Below are 19045 nucleotides of genomic sequence, written 5' to 3'. Positions count from 1 at the left end.
GAAATTAATTTCAAATGTTTTATCCCTAGAAATACAGAATCACCTGTTGGGAAAGTACGTTAAGGCAGTGAAAGTATATTTGAATCATACCCAACAATAAATTAAAATACCAATGGCTTAGCCATCTCGCTTGGATTGTTTTCTTTATGATTGATTATATGACTTTTATTTTTAATTTATTGTCTAATCCTTGTCAAGATTCATAACATGTAAATGAGTTCAATCGAACACATTTTCTAATTATTTTCTTGGAACCCATTGCATGATTGCATCATAAATGTAAGAAAAGCCAAAAAAATATTCAGATTTTATTTTCTCTTTGCTCCTTAATTGATTCTAAAAATAAATGTCTCCAGTTGAGAAACATATTTGAGTTGAAAGGGGGTTGAATCCAAGAGGTAGAAGTTTGCTAACCAACAATGTTACACATTAAAAGAAAATATAGCTATAAAAGTGTATTCGGAAGAATATAGGTGAAAAGAAAATGAAACGAAATTAAAACATTGCTCTCTGCTACTCTTTTTGTAGAAAAATCAACTTAAGTTAATTGGATTCATAGATGGTGGAGAGGATAGGCTAATTTCATTGAGATATAATAGTAATTTAACTCATGGACATTTAGTAATTAAGTTTTTTATGAAAAAGTGGGTGTATAAAGTACTATGGTGGGCTTAAATAGCCCAACCCTAATTTATATTCATTAAAGTAAAAAATAATAATCAAATTCGTACTTAGGACTAAATAGAATTTGCATATTATACACGGGTTGTAAGGGTTATCATATGATATCCCTTTTACATGTTGGTCAAATTTATTTTTAATCTAAAAATTCTTATCAAAACACAAGCAAGCAAAAACTCTTAAGCAAGATAGTTCTTGTGGTACATCAAAAAGCATTTCATGTAGGGATTTTTCATATAGTACGTCACTTGGCAATAGGAATAGTAGGAAAACCCAACCCAACCCAACCCTACGTGTCCTGGGTTGCGCAACTTGCGCTTGGCATATATGCCAGATGGGTTTCAAAGGTAATATATATGCTTCAGTTCAGTTTTACAAAGGTCCTAATATATATATAATACAAACAATCTCACTTAAAAGTTTATTTATACAATTTATGATATTCATTTAAATGTACATATTTAGTTGTGTTGTTTATTAGAGTTACACCATATATAAATCTTATAATTGCAAGTTATTTAAAAAAAATGATTGAAAAGTGATTTTTAAATAAAAATATTATTCAAGTACAATTGTTTCAAACTATAAGGGTGGTTATAATAATTTTACAAATATTACCACACTTTCTTGGAATAGGATTCTCTCCTGATCTGATTTTATTCTAAGCAAATTCTATTAATATGATTGGTGGTTAATAAATTTTAAAAAAAAGTTAAATTAAAATCATTCACTAACACTAAAACACAAATGGCACAAGATCTGTAAAAGATCAGGAGTACTCAGATCAGGAGAGAATCCTAGTCCCACTTTCTTAACCGTTTAAAATAATTATTAATTAAGCTATCTTTACTTTAACACAAATATTGCATTAGAGTAATTAAATCTAATGGTATACATTTATTACATTGTTAATGCTGTTAAAAGTTTACAGCATTATAGCGACCCATAAATATTTGAAAGCAGCAGTGCACCGTCAACATAAGATAATGCCCGGTGTACATAAATATGCATAATCGTAGTATATAGGCTTAACCTTCACCAAGACATTCCAGTCCAGAGTTCAATAAGGATCCGCGTGGAACCATAGAATCCTGAGCAGTTCAGATCCAATTAGAGATGCGCTCAAGCTCGCTCACAACTTCAGACATAGTTGGCCTGAGAGTAGGTGACTGATCCACGCATCTCATTGCCAACTCCAAGATTATTTTGGCTTGCTTCATCACTACATGCTCATTTGGCATTTGCTTGTCGACCAATTCAGAAAGCCTTCCCTTTGAATGCAACACCATGGCCTGCACAGTGTACATTATTTATTTATTAATTAATCCATATATCCCATGCCATGCGACATCATTAGCAAATTAAATTAAGACCTTATTTTATGTATACAGAGGAGGTTGGGAATCCTGGAATTTTTCAAGTGCAGGATTCTGTTTACAATGTATTGCGTAGAACTTTATAAAATTTGAGATTCCCGAACTGAAAGTTGACTCTAGTTGTTGAGTTGTCTTCTTCCCGTATCCAAAAGAAATTCAGTCTCTTGGTTTGCTTCATACTTGGCATTTGTCCGCCCGCTAATTATTTCAAGCAGAACAATTCCAAAACTGAAAACATCAACTTTTTCTGTTATTGCTTTCCGCATTGCATACTCTGGTGCCATGTATACTCTGCATGCGACCATAATTAATTAATTAATGATATTGCTTGTGCAAGATGGCATGCATTTTGTGCTTGCTCAATTTAATGTGCTACTTACACTGTCCCTGTTTCTTGGATAAACTTGTATGGATTTTCTTCGTCATAAAGCTTTGCCAATCCCAAGTCAGACACCTTAGCGTTCAGATTCCCATCAAGCAGAATATTGCTAGGCTTAATATTTCTGTGAACGATTTTACGACTCGGATTATCTTCGTGTAGATACTTTAGACCCTTTGCTATTCCATGGCAGATACGGACTCAGGTTGGCCAATCAAGTCGCGTGGAAGAATTGGCATCTGCAAATATTTAACTATTAATTATTAATTTGAACCTATTACATAAGCTAATACTTAATTTTCCGGAATTGAGTGAAACAATTTTAAAAAAAATAGTGAAAAAGTTAGCTTACAAAAATGTAAATTCATCCCCAACTTTAATAAAGTTTAGGATTCCCGATTAGAACATGACACTAAACTGAAAAATTAATAGAAACAAAATGATGATGAAAATATATAAATTGGTTTACCAAACAAGGCTCGTTCAAGTGATCCTTTTTCCATGTATTCGTAGATGAGCAAGTTGAGGTCTTTTTTAGAGTAGCCATCCAAAAATTCGACAATATTTTCATGTTTCAGTGTTTTAAGGGCATAAACTTCAGTTCCTATTTGATCAATCACTTGCTTTGATTGGGAAGAAAGCATCTTCACAGCTGCAGTCTGATCTGGCAATTCAGCCTGTAATGCATGCTTGCACCATGCAAGCAGGTTAATATACCATATTTCTAACAAGGAAAATCAATTTATATACATAAATGTATACATACATATAGAGTACTAATCTGGTTCAGGATCCTAAACTTTGTTAAAGCCTGAGAAAGCCATTAAGCCATACAATTTCATAGTATTATGTTCCAATCAAGGATCTTGCATTTGTTAAAGTTCAGAAAAGCTATTAAGCGATATGATTTAATAGTGGCATTATACTATTAAAGCATATATTTTAATAGCTTTACTGGACTTTAGTAAAAGTAGGATCCTAGTGAGTATATATATATAGAGAGAAAGAAATTTTTCTAATAAGGAATCCCTTACTTTGTTAAAGTAATAGATAAATTAAAAGACAAGTAAAACACACACTCTAATGTAGCAGATTTGGTCGGTATTTGTATTTTTTATCTTTTAGATGATCCCTTATTTTAAAAAGTAAAGGGTGCCTTATTATATATAATTAGCGATCTAGTAGCTCAAACTTTCTTAAAGCCCAAGACGAATTGACAACATTGTGAACATATTTTTATAACATTGTAAAAATATGTTCACACCATTGTTAACTCGTCTTGAATTTTAATCCCGGATTGGAAAATCTTTCACGCACAAATGCGCACGTACACACACCTGCACGCACGTGTGCGCGCACACACACACGCACATAGAGAGAGATACGGAAAATTAATGTTTAACCTTGTATACTGTTGTGAAAATTTTAATGTACTCGCAAGCGCACGAATCTAGAAATAGAGTAGTGGTAACGAGGTCGATCCCACATGGATTGTTATAAATTGAAAAGTCTAATTTAAATCTAAAATTAATATTAATTCTAACCTAGTTGACCAAATTGAGTTTTAAGAGAAATTAAACTAATTAAACTAAGAAAACAATTAAAGCAAATGAGAATTCAATGAGATAAAAATTACCAAGGTTTCGGAATCCACCACTATTCAACTAGTAATTATCTAATTATTAATTAATCCCCAATTTTAGAGTGACAACTCGAAATCAATTTGTGTCATCTCATGGATATAACAATTAAGCCCAAGTAATTAAATCTAATGTAGGTTCTTTTTCTGCTTAATAATATGACATCTAAGAATCTCATGTAAACACATTGAATAACAAAGAGTCAAAGTTTCCTAAGCACTCCATGTAAACAATTTAATGAAAGACATAAAATCAAAGATAATCATGTATAAACTTTATAGATCCAAGCATAGAATTAATCGAATATTAATCCTAACAATCAATAATGCATGACAGAATTGATGAAAAGATTTTATTAACATCCAATTAATCATGTGAAATAAAAACCATAATCATCAAAGAACATATATAGGGAATTAATTAAATAAAAAGATAATTATTTTATTGAATAGGGTTTCATCCTTAACCTCAGTGTAAGAAAATTAGCTAAACATACTTGAATTGGGAGTAACACAAAAAATAAAATCAGCCATGGAAGCTGAAATATTGCTACTGCCGATTGCTCTCTTCCAGCCCTTGCGTCTGCACTCCCTTCTGGCGGCTCCTCTAATTCAAAAGCAAAACCCCCTTTTATATTGCTTGGCCACCGAATCCTATTGTGATTCTAATAACTAAACCAACTTTTACAAGCTAAAGCCCTAAGCTTGCCACGTAATTGAAAACAATAAAAGCCAAAAGCTATTGATTTCCTTCCTTTATTCTACTTTGACTTTCCATTCAAAGGCTTAATTAAGAGCTTTGTTTTTATGTGCTGCCCACTTTAGCTTTAACCTTCTTCTTTGTTTGCACGTGGATGGTGAATGCATTTGTTGAGTTCGGTTTTCTTGGCTTGAATTAACATGCATATAAGCATAATTGCTTCCAAGTTAATTAATCTTTAATGCTCACAAATTGAACTCCTTTGTGCCCTTTTTATCCATAATCTCCAATTAATTCCCTATTCAATAAAATAATTCAATTAATTAAAAATAACAAATAAATATAACTAACAATTATTTAATTAATGGTAAAATATGTATGTATTATATGCTCATCATATACTGTCCCAAAACGCCCCGTGCCAATTACATTCCTGGGGCTGAAATTTCGAGTAGCGACTTTCACTTGTTTAAGGGTGTAAGACTTCCCTCGTACGTTGACCGTTGTCACTGTGTATTTCATGAAGAAATGAGAAAGGAAACAGATCAATTATACATATATTTTTTCTTGATATCTTTTATAAGCCTTATACTATAGCAATAAGTACTATAGCATGTATAGCATAGAGTGGGCTTCTAATGTGGGATTATGCACTCAATTAAAATACGAGACAAATTTTTAAAACGTTGCAAACAGACTTTAAAATCCGTCCTGCACTCTACTAAACTTACAATATTGTAAAAATTCATCTCGCATTTATTATAGTGCCAAATCCCTCACCTGATAATTTCTATATAGCACATACATACATACATACATACATACATACATATATAGAGTGCTTATGATACCAAAGCTTAAAATCTAGTATTAAAGTTCGAGATAGATTTATTATATCCTAAATCAGTTTAGAACATTGTAAAAATTGATTTACGAAATCATAAATCCATCCTGGGATTTAATTTCGAATTGAAAATTTTTCCAATATATATAAATAATCTCCCGTACGTACCACGCAATTCTCTGTCTCCTATCCATCCTAATCTCCACATGAGAGCCAAGAAAAGAATCAAAGCTAGCACAGCCCCAAGTACAATTCCTACTATCCCTATTTTAGATAGTCCTCCTGGTCCGTTGACTTGGACATCTGAAAATTAAACAGCGATTGATAGCATGCAACAAAAGGCATATTGGGAGATGATAATTAACAAAATTAAAGAGCTATCACGTATGCAATGATTGCAACTTTGCACCGTACTTGGAGTTACAGAAATAGCTGATATGAGAGGTCCATGAAAATAAGGTGGGTTGTATAAAGATCCTTTTCCAGCCCAGAATAACTCGATTTCCAGTAGATGCTCGTGTACAGAAGCCGTGAAATTTTGAATCGTTACATTATTTGAATGCCTGGCCACTTCTTTTATGTTGAAATCCTTTCGCATTAGCTCGCTCTGCGTTTATGGAAATTAAAATTAATTCAAAAAGTTTTGTGGCTAGCGTACCTACCTGTATATATATATCAAATACACGTTTTGCTGAACTGCTGTAATCATCGTTTTTTGCAAAAACAATCTCAGAGAAGAAAAGACTGATATTGTAATTGCCGTTTCTCAAGCAAAAACCATAGTATTTGAGAGAATTGGGGCAAAGGCGAGCTCCGTCATATAAAGGTGCATCAGTCACTGCAGCTGCACATGTTACTTTCTGTATAAATTCACGTGAATCAGCCATTGAATCCGCATAGAAATATCCGTTACAGCTATATGCCTAGTTGTACGCCGGTTTGTTAACATAAAAATTTGATGTCGAGTTATCTGCCTCATAAAGAATTCCTCCGATGTTATGTTCATCGCCACCAGTATTTATATGCAAATTATAATTGTCTGCAACATATATACACATTGATTAATTTAAACATGTATATGAAACCAAGGTCCAGCTCCGGTGGCAAAGGACAGCCTTCCTGGAGCTCAAGTCTTGAGTTCAAGTTTCAGTGTATGCATGAGTTAATAATAAAAAAAAATGTATAAAAAATTTAAACGCCTGCACTTTATTAAAATAATCTTGGACATTAAACCATAATAGCTTTTCCGATCATTATACTATTAAACTACAGTTTTTCCGGAATTTAACAAATCCTTAATAGGAACATTTCTATACAGTTGAATATGTATACATACACTGAGATTTCTTCTGGCCAGCGGGGCAATACTTCCTCATAATCTCTTCCGGAAATGTCCTATATAAATAATTACAACAATAAGATCAATTAATTTTGTAAAGTCATTAATTCACGTAATAATTTCTTGCTGATCGATCGATAAATCACCTATAATATAATTATTAGATAAATGAATATGAACATACCGATTCTTAGGTTCACTGGTTACAGCAGCAATATTGTTAATAGTGTGCGTGCAGATATCACATGTCCATTGAAAGTTAAAATCAAAATCAGAAAACGAGATAGACAGAAACTGTTGGAATTGAAATTTGAAGCACGAAAATGAGTAAAAACGTGGGAGGATATTATGTAATATGGTGTAGTATAATTTTCTTACAGATTTATCCGAGAATTGTTGTTGGGAAGATTGCTACAAGATAAAAATTTAAAATTATTATGAAATTCATTTATATATATAAAATTATGCATGTGGATGAGCATGCATGCAGCTGAAAGAAACAAATTAACAAAGAAAGGAACCAAGGTCGCTTAATTAATTAACGCTATTTTCTTACTTGTGTGTCTCTGGTTCTGGAAATATATATTCATTGTATGCAAGATCCCTGCAAGATGAAAATTCAGACAAGTAGTGTTGTCATTAATTATTAATTTGTCATTTTGTTGATGAAAATTCCTCAACAAAATGACAGGCTAGAGTTTGTGCATGACTTTGGACATTCATATATTTAATTAGATGCATGCAAAAGGCTGGCAGGCTACAGTTTGTTCATGACTTGGGACGATCATATATTTAATTAAACACATGCAGCTAGCATTTGAATGTGAAGCTTCAAAACATTTACACATTACACTATTCTAAATTGAAATTTTTTACATAAATTTTCATTTGCCTAACCCGCGTCTTTGATTTAAAATGTGTTTAATTTGATGGGGAAAGGAAATAATGTTTACAACAGAACAAGTTTGAAAACATTTTATCACATTTATGCATAGTTAGAAAGCACACCCCTTTTTTCTAACGTTGCTGTAAATCCAGTCTGGCAATGTTCCATTGAGCATATTTCCTGTAAGATACCTGGAAAGTAAAAAAAGTAACAGAAAAAACAAATAATTTGGATTCTTTTTTATTACACTATTACTGTCAGTCAAAAGGGAAAAAGTGAGAAGACAAAATTCAGATAAGATATATATGTCAAAAGGAACATATGATTTGTATGGTAAAAAACAAATCAACAGTTTCTTCAAAGTATTTGGAATTCCACCAGTTAAGTTGTTGAAGCTCAGGTCACTGCAGTACGAATTACTAATCAATGATTAGAGAAAAAAAAAAAAGTAAAAATGATAATTTACAGCAAGGATTTGGATCTCTCCTCATCTAATATTATTTCCTAAGTTTACTATAAGATTATTACATATTTCAATTAAACCTTTCTGAGACTAGGATTTATTTTATTTAAAACTTTTCTTTATTAAATATCAAGACACACTGTTTTCTTAACGGGCGCCAACAAGCGGTGCCGTTTTTTTGTCAGAAACTTTAAACTTTGATATAAACTTGAGCAAAGAAGAAATACTGACAATTAATTCTTTAATCGTAGTACTTATAAATAAAACTTTCAAAAAATAACAAAAATTTCAGTAAAAAGATACCGAAATTATTGGATGAAAGATTTAAAAAAAAAATTGATAAGTCCTTGTTTCCGGGATTGATAAGCAAGATGAAACGATCACAAGTGGATTAACAACTATTCCCAATCCATGAACATAGTGAAGGTCGGCGATTGAACAAAATTTGGGTTATTTTTACATACCTCCCTTGAGGTTTCACGTAATAACAGTTTAATAGAAAGTATCTCTGTATTTTTACATCCGTCCCCTATAGTTTCACAAAATTATGTATAGCATCAGTATACAAGGCTAAAATCGTAAAATCTCATTTAAAATTAAGAAAAACTCAAAATTTTTTTAAGGTTCTTATTATTTTTTTTTAGGGAAAACTATTGCAGTAAATCCTTAATAGCCACATCCTCTCTCATGCGGTCACCCCTCCCGGTGATTCCTTCGTGCCGCACCATGTCTCGCCGTTGCAACCCACAATTTCGCTCCCCTAATTCCCAATTTCACAAAACAAAATGAGCCCTAAGAGCCACATCCTTTCTCATCCAATCATTCTTCCCGAGTATTCGCCCCGGTCCCTTCTCCCAGGGACTTTGACCCGACCCGAGTCATGAATCTGAACTGGGGACCCGCTGCCAATTCGTCTGGCGGGTGATTGGTCGGATCTCTTGGTGGGGGATTGGTTGACGACCCGGTCTCTTCTGAAGCCGTTTCTCGGCGGCGGCTTTGCCGAAGATCTAGTAATCACTCTCGGTCGTTGCCTCACTTCTTGCTCGCCCTCTTCAATGTCTCTCATGTCAGTGACATTAGTCATCGTTGAGAGTCTCTCGCTGACGCTGACGCTGCAAATCTCGGACACTTGAGACGTAATTTCCTCCTCATTGCTGCTACTCAAGTTCTGCTAATCTTGAGCATTCTTGGCAAAGGCTTCAACTTTGCTGGGGCTATCACTAATCTTGGCCTCTTTCTCTTGTTCTCGTTCTTCTTGTTGCTGCAACTCTTGTTTCATATGAGCAGCGAAAACTGGGTATATGTTTGGCTTTGGTTACGGGTTTCGAAGAGAACTTCTTTAACAGTTCCAATGTTTGGTGATGCTGAGTATTTGTTGAGTTGTTTACAGTTCCCCCACTTCCAAGTTTAAATATGAAGTAGTAAGTGGTTAGTTAATTTTGCTTCCTTCACTGCTCACCAGTTTCTTGTGGCTCCTTTTCTTTTCTTTTTCCTGTAAACAAATAATAGTAACAAAACGAATGGCTTCCTTTCTTTGAATGGAAGTCATTTTCTAACTTTCTGCATCATATTCTTTTGATTAAAAGTCAACTTTACTGCTGTCTAAAGCCAAAACAATATTAATGAAGAATCATTTCTCTACCACCAAACCGTCCGTTTTATTTATTTTTAGATGCTCGATATATATATATATATATATAAGATTTAGAAACTAAAGGACTCATTGTAAAATCTAGATCCCCGTGGTCTTGTGCCGCTTTTTATGTAAATAAAAATTCCGAAATAGAAAGAGGAACACCAAGACTTGTAATAAATTACAAACCCTTAAATAAAACATTAAAATGGATTAGGTATCCCATACCTAATAAAAAAGATTTGCTCCAGAAATTGTGTTCTGCCTTTATTTTTTCAAAATTTGACATGAAATCTGGTTTTTGGCAAATTCAAATTCACCCTAAAGACCGTTTAAAGAGATGAGATTCTTTAACTGTAATGTGACTCAGTCTTTGAATTTTACAGACTCAGTGGCTTCTAAAATGTTTTGATAATAAGACTGGGGTTTTGTCAAATCCCAAGGTTTGAAAAATCAGTGATTAGGAAAAAACTTTGAAATAGCTTGAAAAGGATCAGTATGGTAAAAACCATCTTCCATAGATAAAATATTTTGGAAATGGGTTTTATCAAACCAATCGGAGGTTTTCTTTGAAAGTTTTGGCTGGGAAAGAATAATTTGAGAAGATGAACTTTCACCAGAAACAACCACATTTTGAGAAGAGGGTTTTGAAATCTCTTTAGGAATATTTTCTTTAGGAGAAATTTGGCTTTGAGAAAAATGTTGAGTGTTAGAAAATGCATATTTATAAAGGAGAAAACCGTCATTTTACATTTCAAGTCTTACTAACAACCCTTACTTTTATGTATTTAACCTTCTTGTGATTTAATTACATGTGTTTTATTTTAATTAAGTATTTTATGTATTTTAGGGGCATTATAGTCATTTCACAATAAAGGAGAAATCAGACGGCAAAACGGACATCACTTTTGAACTCAGGACGGTCAAAAACCTTAGGAGGAGCATAAAAGGAAAAATGACACTATTCACATGTACGGTACTATTCACGTGTACGGTACTGTATACGTTACTGTTTACGACACTGTTCAAATAGACGGATGATGACGCGGCATTGACCGATGATGTGGCATTGACTGATGAGGTGTCACGATCCTGTTGGACTAAAATTCTTATGTACTGTTGATGGTGACGTGGCAGCATATCAGTGGACGAAAAATCTCGCGTACGGTGCATGCATCACACAGGATTATTTTCAACCAAACCGTGTTACTGTTCATCCGGGTCAAACCGTGGACTGTTGACTGATGACGTGGCGCAATCCTGAGCGTCCAAACTGTTTTTAATCCGATGGCCATGATTTACTCCATGTATCTATAAAAAGGGGGCCTCTCCCCCCTAATTTGATATCCCTGAATCTATTTTTGGACTCCATTTTCTGTAATTCTCTCTCCATCTTGTATTTTCTTTGTATTTTAATAAATTCCCATTTTGCCCCTAGTTCAATTATGAGTGGCTAATTTTCTTTCAAGCTTGGGTTGAAGGTGAAGTCTCAACATGTGTCATGGGCTTAATTTGGTAAATTTATTTTCTCTTCCCCTCTAATTTTTGTGGATGTTTTGACTTCTCGTCGACAAATAATAATAGTCTTGTCTAGATACCGCCTTGGTTACACCGGCCCTCTAGTACAAGGTTATTATTATTTGGCACGATAAGCCCTTAGCACCATATTGATTAGAGCGTGGTTCATGAGGTGTGGATTCCCCCCTCATGATTTAATTGGTATTAATATGGATTATTTAGCCCATGATGCATGTTGATACGGATCCAGATACCCAAGTACGTCATTTCAATAGAATTCTCTCCAATTTATTCTCGCCATTTCAATTCCAACTTTAGAATTTATTCTTGCCATTTTAATTTAAGTTTTTGCATATTTCAAATCATTTCCACCATAAATCCAACCACTCATTTACAAAATTAATTCTATATATAATTAAAATCCACCTCCTCGTGGGATCGACACTCGTCACCATTAGTCTATACTACAATAGATTTGTGCGCTTGCGAGTACATTAAAATTTGCACAACAAAAAACTTTGTAGAGAAAAACTTTGTAGGGGATTTAGAAATGGATTTCATCCATTCATTTACCTGCTCATGTGAGGCAAGCGCTTTAGACTGGGCTTCTTGATCCTCTATCATGTCGATCCAAGATTTGATTGGCATGGCAGAAGAAAGCAATTCTTTAGGTGGAGAGGTTTGGGAAGCTTTAGAGGATGTTTGGGAAGCTTTAGAGGGTGTTTGGGACACAGGGTCTTTAAGAATCCCTTTCCCCTTGTCTTTCTTTTTGGGCGGCATTTATCTGTTTTGGAGAAATTCCCTAGTTAGAAAATCAGGGATAGAATTTGTATCTCTTTTAATAAATTCAATATCAAAATAAAAAACACTTAAAATAGCTTGCCACCGTGCAAAAAATTATTTTGATGCAATGTTTTGAACATCTTTTTCTAAAATATGTTTTGCAGTTTTACAATCAATTCTAAGTAAAAATTTTTGATTTAGTAAATCACTTTGGAATTTGGAAATGAACAAAACAATAGAAAGAATTTCCTTTTTGATAGTAGAATAATTTTTCTGGCATTCATTCCAATGTGCAGAAACACATTGTACTATTTGTTCTTTATTATCTTCCTTTTGTTTTAGTATGCCTCAATAACCTAAATCTGATGCATCTATTTCAACAATTTTAGGTAATGCAGGATTTGCAAGAAATAAACATGGAATGTTTTTAACAGAATTTTTTATTAGTCTAACAGCTTTAGTATGTTCATCTGTCCAAGCAACGAGATTCTTTTTTAACCTATCATGCAGTGGTTTAGACATCCTACTGATGTTGGGACAGAAATCAAGAACATAATTTAAACTACCTAGAAACCTTTGTAGTTGTGTTTTATCAAGAATTTTATTGGGAAATTTATCAGCAAATAAAAGCGATCGCTCAATAGGCGTAATAGTTCCTTTAGAAATATAGTGACCAAGGAATCTGACTTTTGTTTGAAACAATGAGACTTTAGAACTAGAAATGGCTAGGCCAGCCTTTCTAGTGGCAAGGTAAAAGGTTTTTAAATGTTTGAAATGTTGATCAATTGTTTGAGAAAAAATCAACACATCGTCTATATAAACAATGCAAAACTCAGAAAAAGGATTATAAATATCATTCATGATTCTTTGAAATTCTGAGGGTGCATTCTTTAGTCCAAATGGCATTACAGTCCATTCATACTGTCCAAAAGGAACAATAAAGGCAGTTTTATAACGGTCTTTAGGGTGAATTTGAATTTGTTAAAAACCAGATTTCATGTCAAATTTTGAAAAAATAAAGGTAGAACACAATTTCTGGAGCAAATCTTTTTTATTAGGTATGGGATACCTAATCCATTTTAATGCTTTATTTAAGGGTTTGTAATTTATTACAAGTCTTGGTGTTCCTCTTTCTATTTCGAAATTTTTATTTACATAAAAAGCGGCACAAGACCATGGGGATCTAAATTTTACAATGAGTCCTTTAGTTTCTAAATCTTTTATCTCATTTTTACAGTGTTGTTCCAATTCCATGTTCATTTGGATTGGACGAGCTTTAGTGGGTATTTGTTTTTCATCAAAAGAATTTTCATAAGGCAAATCTACCAAATATTGTTTTCTATTCCAAAAAGCAGATGGTAAATCAGCGCATATTTCTTTTTCAATGAGATCTTTAAAATCAAAGATTTTTCTTTGTGTAAAGTCTTTTTGTAATTGGCTTTCAATTCTTTGTAAACTTAAATCATTTTTTAAACAAAGCAAGTTATTTTGTTTAGATTTAAGTATGGCATTGATTTGGTTCTGGTAAACAGAACAAGTTTTAACAATATATAAATTTCTTGTTTTTGGTTTCTCAATAAAAGGGAAAACAAGTTTTTGGTTTTTTGCTTTAAAAGATATACTATCATAATTGACAGTATATGGGGTGATAAGATTTATAAATGGAGTTCCTAAAATGACAGTATGGTGTATGTCATTTGTAAGAAGAAAGGAAGTTCTGAAGTCAAAACCATTGTTATACACTGAGGCATCAACTTTTGATTTAATTTTTAGTTTTGTATTATTGGCGGCTGACAGTCTTTCCTTTGTCTTTTCATGAAATTTTTTAGGGACGATATCCCCTTTAATGCAATTTAAATTGGCACCAGTGTCAAAGAGGGCAATGGTGTCAATTTCAAAATCTTTAGAAAAGATTAAAATGATTTTAATCAAGTATTTTCTGGTAGTGATTTGTTTTAAAACAAACAGAAAATCATTGGGTATAGATTTGATGTTCTCAAGATTTTGTTCATTATCACCATTGGATTCAACTTCTTTATCAGAATTATCTTCTAATTGTTTTTGCAAGAGAAGTTGAATGGTTTCAGAATCATTCTTTTGTTTTTCTTTTAATTATTTAATCTCAAGTTTGATTTCTTTGATTTCTTCTTGAAGATCTTGGATATTGGGGATTATTTTCTTTGTTTTCTTTTTACCTAAAATTTCAGTGAGATCGTAAGAATTCTTTTTAATAATTGGAACTTTAGAAGTTTCTGTTTTATTAGAAGAATCTAGGGTTTTTAAAAGTTTATCAAGGTATTCCTTTTGAAGATTCGGATCAGAAATATGTTTAACAAGCTCAAGAAAGATTTCTTGGTCTTTGGTCAAAACATTGATTTTCTTTAAATAAGAATATGAATTACTAGTGTCGGAGTCACTAGAAGAAACAGATTTAGAGTCATTTAACTCATCAATCTGTAGAGGTTCGCTATCTCCCGTCATGGAAGACTCAGAGTCAGAGGACTCTATTAGTAAAGGGGCCACTTTAGAAAATATCTCTTCGTCTAGGCCAAGCTCATGGAGCTTTCTGCTCATACGACATAATTTTGCAGTATGGCATTTCTTTCCACATTTGTAACATGTGGCTTCTTTGTAGTTAAAAGGGGTTTTCGGTTTGGCTCTAAACTCTTTCTTTTTAGAGAAGTTGGGCTTCTTATAAGGCATCGACGGTTTCTTATAAGAAAGTTCTCTAAAATCTTGAAAGGGTTTCCTATGGCTTTTTGATTTGTAATGTTTTTTATAAGGTTTCGAAGAACACTTACCATTACAATCCTTAGAAGTAGAAGTTTTAAAGGGGTCATAATTGAATTGTTTACAGAAACTACCTAATTCTTGCTTAGATTTCCTAAGCTCCCATTTTAGTCGTTTCTGTAACTTTACATCTTGACAAATCTTTAAACCTTCTTTGTTGACAAAACTGACAAGTTCACCATAGGTAAGCTTGTCATAAGGAATACGGTTGTCATACAGGGTTTTAATGGAATTCCTAACCTTTTCTCCTAGTGGGGTCGGTAAACCTGCAAGGAATTTCTCATTCCAAGTTATATGATTTGCATCATCCTTAAGGAAAAGTCTGGTAAAGAATGTGGTTTTATAGCTTTGGAATTCACTAAGTTTCCTACACCTTAGATTGTGTAGTAACTCAGCGTTCTTATCTCTAAGGTGCGAAGGGTCACCTATGAAATGAAGGGATATAGTCAAAATCAAGGTAGCAACAGCATCTTGAATTGGACTATTGAATTCATCAAGAATGGGGGCTCCATTCTCATCAACTTGGATGGAATTTACAGACTGGGGTTTTCTGATAGCAATAATAGTCCAAATGGCATTACAGTCCATTTCATCCATTCATTTACCTGCTCATGTGAGGCAAGCACTTTAGACTGGGCTTCTTGATCCTCTATCATGTCGATCCAAGATTTGATTGGCATGGCAGAAGAAAGCAATTCTTTAGGTGGAGAGGTTTGAGAAGCTTTAGAGGGTGTTTGGGACACAGGGTCTTTAAGAATCCCTTTTCCCTTGTCTTTCTTTTTGGACGGCATTTATCTGTTTTGGAGAAATTCCTTAGTTAGAAAATCAGGGATAGAATTTGTATCTCCTTTAATAAATTCAATATCAAAATCAAAAACACTTAAAATAGCTTGCCACCGTGCAAATCTGAGCATCCACCTCTTAGGAGTTTAGCTATAAACCACGGTGAACCTCCTGTTGAAATTAGAGCCTCACCTTATAAAATCCCTAAACCAAATGATTCTGAGGCAAATTTAAGTAGTATTATTCAACAAAATAATTTCTGTAATACTAACTTAAATACAATAGGAAAACAGTTGACTAGGATAGAAAGCCAATTCCAAAGGTCAACCATAGCTGTTTCTCCTATTAGCACAAAATTGGATTCTGACAAAAAGCTTAAGGAACCTATTTTCAAACCTTTTTAGGTTTCGAAAACTAGCCAAAAACTTGTTCAAGAGTCAAAATCGGATTTTGCTAAAGCCATTAGAGACCAATTAGATAGAATAAAAGCTTCTTCTTCTTCTTCTTCTTCTAAGGTCCAGATAGCCCCAGATAGTGCCCAATCTAGCAAGATTGGTGTACTAGAACATGACAATGTTTCTATAGCCTCTTCAGATATAGAAGCATTTAAAGATGAACCATCTGCTCCTAAAGCCAACAAAATCCACTGGGAATTAGCCTTACCTACTGTCAAGACTCCACCAGATCTAGCTATAGATAATAGACCAAGTGCTTTAAATCAATCGTGATTTAATGCATCTTCTGTCTATGAGTGGAATATTGATGGCATGTCTGAGTACAACATTTTAGGATTGTTGCAACAGATGACCATGGTAGCTAATGCCTATAAAACACAGGCGGGAACTTCTGATAGAACTATAGCAGAAATTCTCGTTGCTGGTTTTACTGGTCAACTTTGAATTTTACAGACTCAGTGGCTTCTAAAATACAGAGTTGCAAAATGTGACTCAGTATTCAGATGTCAATACCAAAACCAATCAGATGTTTTCTTTGAAAGTTTCATCCATGACAGTCTGAATTGGACTATTGAATCAGGGTAGCAAAAGCATCCTGAATTGGACTATTGAATTCATCAAGAATGGGGGCTCCATTCTCATCAACAGTATTCACACTGTTATTCCAAAACCAATCCAATAGAAAGATGTCAATCTTCCAGACAAATGGATTCTTGAAGGAGCCACTGCTCCAGTAATTCCAAAACAACTTGAGCCAAATACAGAGTTGCAAAATATGACTCAGTATTCAGATGGTAAAGTCAAATTATCCTTTCGGAGATCTACATCATCCAGACTCTCTGATAAAGATTCATGTTCAAGCATTCCTTCATTGGAAAGAAAATAAATATATCTTTGTTGGAATTTTTCTGTAACCCTCCCGTGGCCCATGTGATTCTGCTGTTGGTGTTCCAGCTCCTATAATGGATGTACTATCTTTGTTGAAGTTATGAAAGTGTTACTTTCCCTTTTCAAAAAAAAAAATGCATGCTAGCCCACGCCTGCTTGTATCATTACACTGCCAAAATTTGTTGGGAAATTGCACCTGTCATCCTTGAAAGGGTATTTCCGTCATCCTATTAGTTCATTAATGGTCAACTAACGGAAATATTAACTGCAGGGGAGGGATGTAAAAATATGGAGATACTTTCTATTAAACTGTTATTATGTGAAACCTCAGGGGAGGTATGTAAAAATAACCCAACAAAATTTTAGACAATATTAAAAAAAAAAGCAATATCAATTGAAGACAATCGTTTTTGTTGTCTGCAAATATATAACTGCAATTTATTATATATATAAAGCTTATGAAATATTAGATTAGATGGAAAAAATAAAAAGAATCAGTAATAGTTTATTAATTTTCTTTCAGAAATGACTATTTCCGAAGACAGATGTATATTTCTAAAAGTATTCTTGAAAATAACCCTTTTTTCAATATATCTTAAAAATTGAGGTAAATATGCAAAAATCAAATATATACACTAGTTTAGTAATTTACTTTACGACATTTTGACAAGGTTAATAGATGTTGCAGACGGATCAATGATACACGTTTAAATGACCTCTGACCTCATATTACTAAACTAATAAGAAAATAAACGAAAAATAAACTTTCAGGTAGCCTAACTGATTCCAATTGGCATTGAACCAGTAATGCTGCAATTTCTCAATGTCCTGCAGAATTATTGTGATTAATTTAATTTCTAAAAAAGATTTAATTAATTAATTAATTATAAGGAATAGTATACAATTAATAAATTTAAAATGCAGATCAGGTATTAATTAATTAACAAAAACAGATAAAAATATAATTAACGCATAAAATAATTATACGTGCATGGAATTGGAATACACCGCTTACAGGCCTAATATACTACACAAATTAGCTAACTTTGGGAAAGAAAAGCCCTTCGTTTGTAGGTCACTGACAAACCTGGAATAAACAACGAAGCCAAGTTAGAAATTAAGTTAATTGCGAAATTAAAAACGAAAATTTCCCATCCGGGAGTCATGGACTTTACAATGTCTATGACAAAACATTGTAAATCATGAAAAAGACAGTTTTTAATATTGTAAGCAAAGTTCCACATTGAAAGCTATATATATATAGTCATTATCTAATGAGCTTTTTGTACTTTAAGTACGAGAATGTTAATAGTCTATATTACATCATATAGTATAATGTCACTGAAAATTTTCTATATATCTGTGTGTGTCTGAAAATTTTCTCTCTGTGTGTGAGTGTGTGCCGGCACTCTCATTTTTTTTTATTTTTTTATTACGGACACATTTTTAAGTTGTGCGGTTTAATAGCATTAAAAACTAATTTTGTTAAATCGCACTGTTTAAAATCGTGTTCACAATAAAAAAAAATGAGGGCGTCCGCACTAGAGAAAGATTATACACACACACATATACATATATATATATATATATATATATATATATATATATATATATATAGAATTATTCTACTATCAAAAAAGAAATTCTTTCAATTGTTTTATGCATTTCCAAATTTCAAAGCGACTTATTAAATCAAAAATTTTTACTTAGAATTGATTGCAAAGCTGCAAAACATGTTTTAGAAAAGGATGTTCAAAACATTGCATCAAAACAGATTTTTGCACGATGGCAAGCCATTTTAAGTGTTTTTGATTTTGACATTGAATTTATTAAAGGTGATAAAAATTCTATTCCTGATTTTCTAACTAGGGAATTTCTTCAAAACAGA

At 33.0% G+C, this 19045-nt stretch overlaps 1 pseudogene; it reads right to left on the bottom strand.

Moving 5' to 3' along the window:
* Positions 1-1781: 1781 nt before the first annotated feature.
* Positions 1782-19045, bottom strand: part of LOC18046951 — a 34241-nt pseudogene continuing 16977 nt past the window's right edge.

Source organism: Citrus clementina, unplaced genomic scaffold (genome assembly GCF_000493195.1).
Source record: "Citrus clementina cultivar Clemenules unplaced genomic scaffold, Citrus_clementina_v1.0 scaffold_3, whole genome shotgun sequence".
Taxonomy (NCBI): domain Eukaryota; kingdom Viridiplantae; phylum Streptophyta; class Magnoliopsida; order Sapindales; family Rutaceae; genus Citrus; species Citrus x clementina.
Note: the sequence above shows the minus strand (reverse complement) of the source record. Positions and strands in the feature narration are given on the sequence as shown.